Source organism: Oryx dammah, unplaced genomic scaffold, assembly GCF_014754425.2.
Source record: "Oryx dammah isolate SB20612 unplaced genomic scaffold, SCBI_Odam_1.1 HiC_scaffold_28, whole genome shotgun sequence".
NCBI lineage: Eukaryota > Metazoa > Chordata > Mammalia > Artiodactyla > Bovidae > Oryx > Oryx dammah.
The window spans coordinates 76,805,901-76,812,554 of NW_024070212.1; the positions used below are offsets into that span (position 1 = coordinate 76,805,901).

At 40.4% G+C, this 6,654-nt stretch overlaps 1 non-coding gene across 1 annotated transcript; it reads right to left on the reverse strand.

The window, feature by feature from the left end:
* Positions 1-4,199: 4,199 nt before the first annotated feature.
* Positions 4,200-4,301, reverse strand: LOC120857189. Its single transcript, XR_005719645.1, has one exon. It is a non-coding gene; the product is annotated as a U6 spliceosomal RNA (small nuclear RNA).
* Positions 4,302-6,654: the final 2,353 nt, after the last annotated feature.

Consider the following 6,654-nt stretch of genomic DNA (forward strand, 5'->3'; position numbering starts at 1 on the left):
CTGAAGTGCCACAAATTCAACAGGGAGGATTTGTGAAAGAGGAACATTGCAGAAGGATTGTCTAGCCCTGAAGGTAAAGTGTTAATGGCAACATACAGGATGACTTCAATTTCCAAAAACCATTGTAGCTGGGAACAGTGGGGATGAAGATTTGGGGGTGGGGGAATGAGCTGAAAAGCTTTCATGCAAATCTCTACCTTTTGGGAGACACATCCCACCAAACCAAACCTGGTGATACTTGGATTGAGGAGGGGGCAGTTGTTGAAAAGTAAGATGGGTGCCAGTTCAATGGAACAAAAAAGCTACTTCCAGAATATGAAATTTAAAAACAAAAGGAGATAAGATGTTTACCTGGGGTTTCTAGTTTATATTCACAGAAGTTACTCATCTGCTGCTTGAAATGTATACCATCTCAAGCAGATATCCATGGTGGATTTCCAGTTAATAGACAGGAAGCTCTGCCCCTATGTTTTATTTGCCTTCTGGGTCAGTGATTATAAATGCAGTTAGGAGATTAGAGTTGGTCATCCTTAGCCATATCCATTACCGCTAATCATAATTTCTGAACAAGAACAATTATAGTCAGAATCATAGAAATTTAGGGACACCCTGAACAGAGTTTCTATCCTTGACACTACTGATATTTAAGGTGCAATAATTCTCTTTGTGAAGGACTGTTCTGTGCAATGTAGGGTGGTTAGCAGTATCGTTGGTCTACCCACTAGATGCCAGTAAACAGCTCCCTAGTGGTGACAACAAATAATGTTTCAAGATGTTATCAAATGCTCTTGGGAGTGGGGTTAAAATCACCCTGGTTGAAAACCACTGCCCTGGGACACTGTATACAACCCCTCTCATACCCTGTGCACATAAATGAATGAAAATAATTATGTAGGACAAAAAGTAAACTGGAAGGAATCCGAGACTAATTATGTAAGGCTCAATGAAGAAAGTCTTGACACTTTATATGTTTACAGGAAAAATAGGATACAAAATATTAAATATTTAAATTTATTTTAAAAATCTAAATGAAATCATTTCAAAACTCTAAATGAGAAATTTGAACTTACTTTCAGTGACATATCTTTTTACAGAAAATATTACACTTTAAATGGTTTTATGCAATGCTGATCAAGATATTTTAATGATGATCACTTCAAATTTTTAGTAGTCTTTCCCAGCAAGAAACTTCAGTCATATAAGCAGATGATATGAAACATTTAAATCATTGTTTACATTCAATAGAAGATTTATAACTTTTGAAATTAAAGAACCTAATAGCTTATCCTTTTCTTATACAGATAATTTCTTATGATAAAGCAAAAGTATTTCAAATTTGAACTTTTATCTATCTTGTGTTTCAAAATAACAATGAAGGTTGAGTTTCTATATTGTATATGTACTCTAAGAGCACATTTTCACCAGCAGCCAGCATGAAAACCACTGAATGGACTTCTTGTCCATCAGCTGCAGGTGGACAAGAGAATTTGATATATGTGAAGACAGAAATCCTGGGTTACCATTTGTCTCTGAAGAGACCAGGAAGCCCCACCAATTTCTGCACCTATCTGTCCCCAACTAGCTGCATCTTGGCCTAAGCTCCAAGCTCTAGGAATCTGGCAAATGAACTCCCTGCTGGTCTTCAGACTTTATCTAGGATGGCTAGTGATGTATTCTGAATTCAGCTGTTGAAATTTCCAGGCTGAGGAGCACCTTCTTGGCTGCATTCAGGGCATCACAGGAAGCAACACATGGAAAATACGGCACAATGTGCTAACTGTTGTCTCTGGAGACTATGAGGGTGGTCCTTGCCCCACCCTGCTAAGACCACTCCCTAAAGAGTGGGGAGAAGACCCCTCTTAGTCAGAGGCACCTGGCTCCAGAGCCTGTTACCCCAAGCCCCACCAGGCACTTGAGCGTTGAGAGACTAGTTCGCAGCATACTTGGAATCCACCTGTGGCACTCCGCTGAAGCACACCTTGAATGGGCACACAGCTCGGGGAAAGGTCTGCCTTAGAGGCTTCCTCCTGGCTCCAGGTGAGTACCCCATGGCTCAGAGAAGGGTTGCGAGTCACCCCAGGTCACATGTTAACGACAGCGCTGGGGCCGGAAGCTAATTCTCTGGTTCCCGGTACCACAGCCATGCAGATCCTTCATTTCTTGTCAGTTTTTCCCCCTCTCTGTCTTCCTTCTTCCCACTGACTCATTCACCACAAATTCCTCATGGAACTAGCCTACTAGTTAAAGATGTTGGCTTGTTCAGCACCTACCACAGAGAGGGCAGCGTTTCTCAAGCTTTGATATACACGAGAAAGGAAATTTTAAAAAATAAGTAAAAAATAAATAAATAAATAAAAGATGGGTGTGTTTTACTCCTGTGTGTTTGTGAAGAAAGCTGCAGCAGGAAGAGAGGAGGGTGAAGATTTACAGCAGAGAACATGAGGCAATATTTATATTTTACTCCCTCTAATATCTTTGGCTGAGTCTTACAGTGAACACTAGATCTTGGTGACCTGTAAGGAGACACTGTGACCCAAAGGTTACAAAAATCCAAGAGGTCAAAATAACAAGTCATTTTATCTGAGAAAAAAAAAATGGAAATAATTTTAAGTGCTTGAAGGGACACGCAGTGGTTTCCAAACTCCAGGGTGCACGAGAAGCTCATTAGAAGTTTGTTTAACTTATTTTGGCAAGTAATTCTAAATCAGTTGGTTTGGACTGAAACCTACAGATCTGCACTTTAAAAAGCACTCTGAGATTATCTGATTGAGAAATGCTGAGACAGAAGTAAGACCTTAGAGCTTGACTGCATTATATAATGGAGACATTGCAAAAGGTGAACGGAAACATTTTATTTTTTAAATTTAAATAGTTCTCGTGTCTCTTAGGTAACTCATATTTAGGATATTCATGTTGTAAATTATTTCTTAGAGTTAAAAAAAAATCCCTCTCCTCTCCGTTTCTGCTTTTATCTATTTTGCAGCTGGGAAAATGTTTCTTGCTCTTTTCCCTTGAATGAATGCAAGCTATTTATATAAAAACCCCATTACAAGTAGAATAGCCAAGCCACAAGCTTCCCTGGTCTTCTGAGTCTTTGACCCTTCTCTGTGCACCCCAAGGGCAAATACCTATTAAGACTCCCCTTGTTTTAGGCAACCTGACTCGACTCACTCGTGCTAGATTCCCCACTCTGTCCCCAGAAAAGGGGAGGTGGACAGTGAAAGGACAGGATAGAGGAGATGTTGCTGGTGAAGGCCTATCAGAACGCAGGATGTGGGAAACCTCAGAACACTGCTCACCAGTCATGGTAGAGGTGTTACCCCAGGAAACCGCACACTAGAGCCCATCATGGAAGCCCAGAAATGGGCTTATAAACACGTTTTCACCCTGAGTTAATAACTTTCTTCTCAAAGTCCTTTTTTATTTAAAAAAAAATATATATATATATATTTATTTATTTGATTGTGCTGTGTCTTAGTTGTGGCATGTGGGATCTTTAGCTGCAGCATCCCTAGTTCCCTGACCAGGGATTGAACCCCATGTTCCCCGCATTGGGAACTTGGAGGCTTAACCAATGGACCACCAGGGAAGTCCTCAAAGTCCTTTTAAATAAACCTTATGTGAGTGTGTGTACATCATATCGTATTGTTGTGCATGTGTGTGTGTGAGAGAGAGAGAATGACTACTACCAGCTTACTCATGTGAAAGAAGAAGCTTAAGAGCCCCTGATACACACATTAAATACTGGGCTGTATTTTCATATATTTTCTCATATGTTCTTAGAGAAGACTCCCAGAAGCTTTGTGAAGAAGGTAGACTTGCATTATTTTTCTCATTTTGAGGAAATGGAGGTTTAGAGAGTTAACATGTTGTATAACTTTGAACAAGGGATTCCACTTTTCCATTGTTGGTTGTTAACCTATAAAGTAGGGGAATTAGCATAGCTTATTCTCACAATAACAATATCAATAACAATATATCATAATTGCATGTGTGAGGGCTCAGTTGCTTCAGCTGTGTCCAACTCTTTGCAAACCTATGGAATGTAACTTGCCATGCTTCTCTGTCCATGGGAGTCTCCAGGCAAGAGTACTGGAGTGGGTTGCCATTTACTCCTGCAGAGGATCTTGCTGACCCAGGGATCAAACCCGCCTCTCTTGTGTCTCCTGCATTGACAGGTGGGTTCTTTTTTTTTTTTTTTTTTTATGGAACGCTTCACGAATTTGCGTGTCATCCTTGCGCAGGGGCCATGCTAATCTTCTCTGTATCGTTCCAATTTTTTTTTTTTAGTATATGTGCTGCCGAAGCGAGCACGACAGGTGGGTTCTTTACCACTAGTTCCACCTGGGAAACTCACATCATAATGAAGTTAGCCTAAATTACAGCTAGAAAAGAACTTTAACTCCTATATTCTCCCTCCAAATTCAGTAAGTGTTCTTCCCAATAACATGACTTTTCAAAGAGGACAGTTAACTGGAGTCCACATCTTGCTATATCTCAGGTAACAATGTCAAGAAAAGTCCCTGTGCTGCTTTCCATCTCAGAGCCAGAAGGGTCTGTGTGGACCAACCTCCTTTGTGTGGACCAGCCTCTTCTGTGTGGTCATGTGTCAGGGCTACCCTGAGGAAGGTCATCTGACCATGCTCGTGGATATTCCCATGAACCCACATGCTCAGTATCCAAGAGTCAGGCCATGGCAGGAAGACCAGGACAGCAGCAGCAGCCTCCTAAAGGTATGGTTCCCTCGGCCAGGACAGGTAGACATCAGCTTGCTGAAATTCTAAGGCAGCCACACCCGCATCCATTATGTCTTAGCCTTTCCACCACTTCACTTTGCAAGTGAGGAAATAGTACCTTCCCTGCAACACCCAGCCATCAGATACCAATCTTGAACAGCAGGGCAAAACAAGTCAGGCCTGTGAGTTAGAAGATATCATCCTAGTTACAGGTAGTTGTGTGACCTTGGGAAAGTCACTTGACCTCTTTAAACTTATTTCCATGTCTTCAAAACAAAATCAGTTGGTCAAATAACCTCTAACACAGATGACTCTCAATCTTTTAACAGGCATTAAGGATGACTGGGAAGATTGGAGTATAAAAATGGGTTTAGTATAATACAGGTTTATCATATTAAATACAAATAACAATGAACACATCTTAACATATTCGTATAAAAAATAAAGGAACTAATCAGTTTATACATTCACTCTCTTTCTATTTTTCAAACAGATAGTTTTAGTAAAATATTCTACCTTGGTGTACAAGTGTGATTAAACTGTTTGAATTTCATAAAAGAAAAATTACTTGGGGTTAAAATGAATTCTCATTTGGATCTTGGTCCCTATGATTCTGATACAGTAGGTTGAAATAAGGCACAGGAATCTGATTTTTTTAACAAGCACCCAAGTAATTCTGCTAGAAGTGGTCTGGAGACAACACTTGCAGAAATACTGCAAGAGTGAGGGCCCCTTCTGCTCGTGTTGTGTGGATTGTTCATCTCTCCCTATAGTTAACCAATCACCAAGCGCTGGTGATTCCTCAGGCAAATTATCTGCCTCATCCATCCCTTCCCTTGAATGCCACAGCAAAACCAATTTTTTGTCAGGATATCGATAGCAGTGACTTCTGATTTGAATTCCTGATTTCATTATTTTGTCTTTCATGTCCTATTATTAGAGTCTGCATATATTCCTAACATCTTATCAGAACCATATGAAGGGGATTGGTTGTCTGTAGGATGAAACCCAAACTTCTTAATCAAGCGTCTCCACATCCTTGTCTTCCGTGGGTCTTCCCTAGGAATGCTCTGTGCTAAGAGAATCTGACTACTGAGTCTCCTGAATGAGCCTATGTGTCATCATCAACAAAGCTTTGCTCACATCATGTTTTCCTCCTTAAACTCTCTCATTGACTGCTCTGTACCCACTGTCTAAATTCTGTTCATTTTTGGAAGAACAGCTTTAAAGTTCACCTCCTTTAGGACGTCTTTTCTGACCACCCCTCTTGACAGTGAGCTCTTGATTTCTTTAGCTAGCCCAACACAACGAAATGATCATTGTAACATTTCTCCCTACCTTGTGTATCTCTGTCTCCTCACCTGCCTTGAGCACAGTGGCATCTCCTAGTACTTATGCCTTTCTGTATCCTCCCCAGGCTGTGCACAGAGCTGGTATTTGATACAGACTTACTGTACATCCTTTTCCCACAGAATGCATTCTCTGTTTAAACAACAAAGATAATATGCACTTGACTGAGTTAATTAACTTCTGACATTTTTCTCTGTTTGCAAAATACAAGAACCAAAACAGGATACTCCTCGTCCCAGGATGTTACAAGAAACCATTTATTCAAAATGATTAATTGTTGACCAAGAAACAAAATGAACAGGTGTATCTGCCTGCTTGGATTAAGAATGCTTCCTCTAAGTAATAACACAAGCCCTTTCCTCTCTGCAGAGGATTTCCTGGCATCATCAGATGTATTTGTTGTTGTTAATAACATTTATAGAACATTATAAAGAATCATATACATTATGTTATGCATTTTCACAACCAGCTTATGTTTTGTGTGTATGTGCTGTTGCTCAGTCGTGTCTGACTCTTTGTGACTCCGTGGACTGTAGCCCACCAGGCTCCTCTGTCCATGGGGATTTTC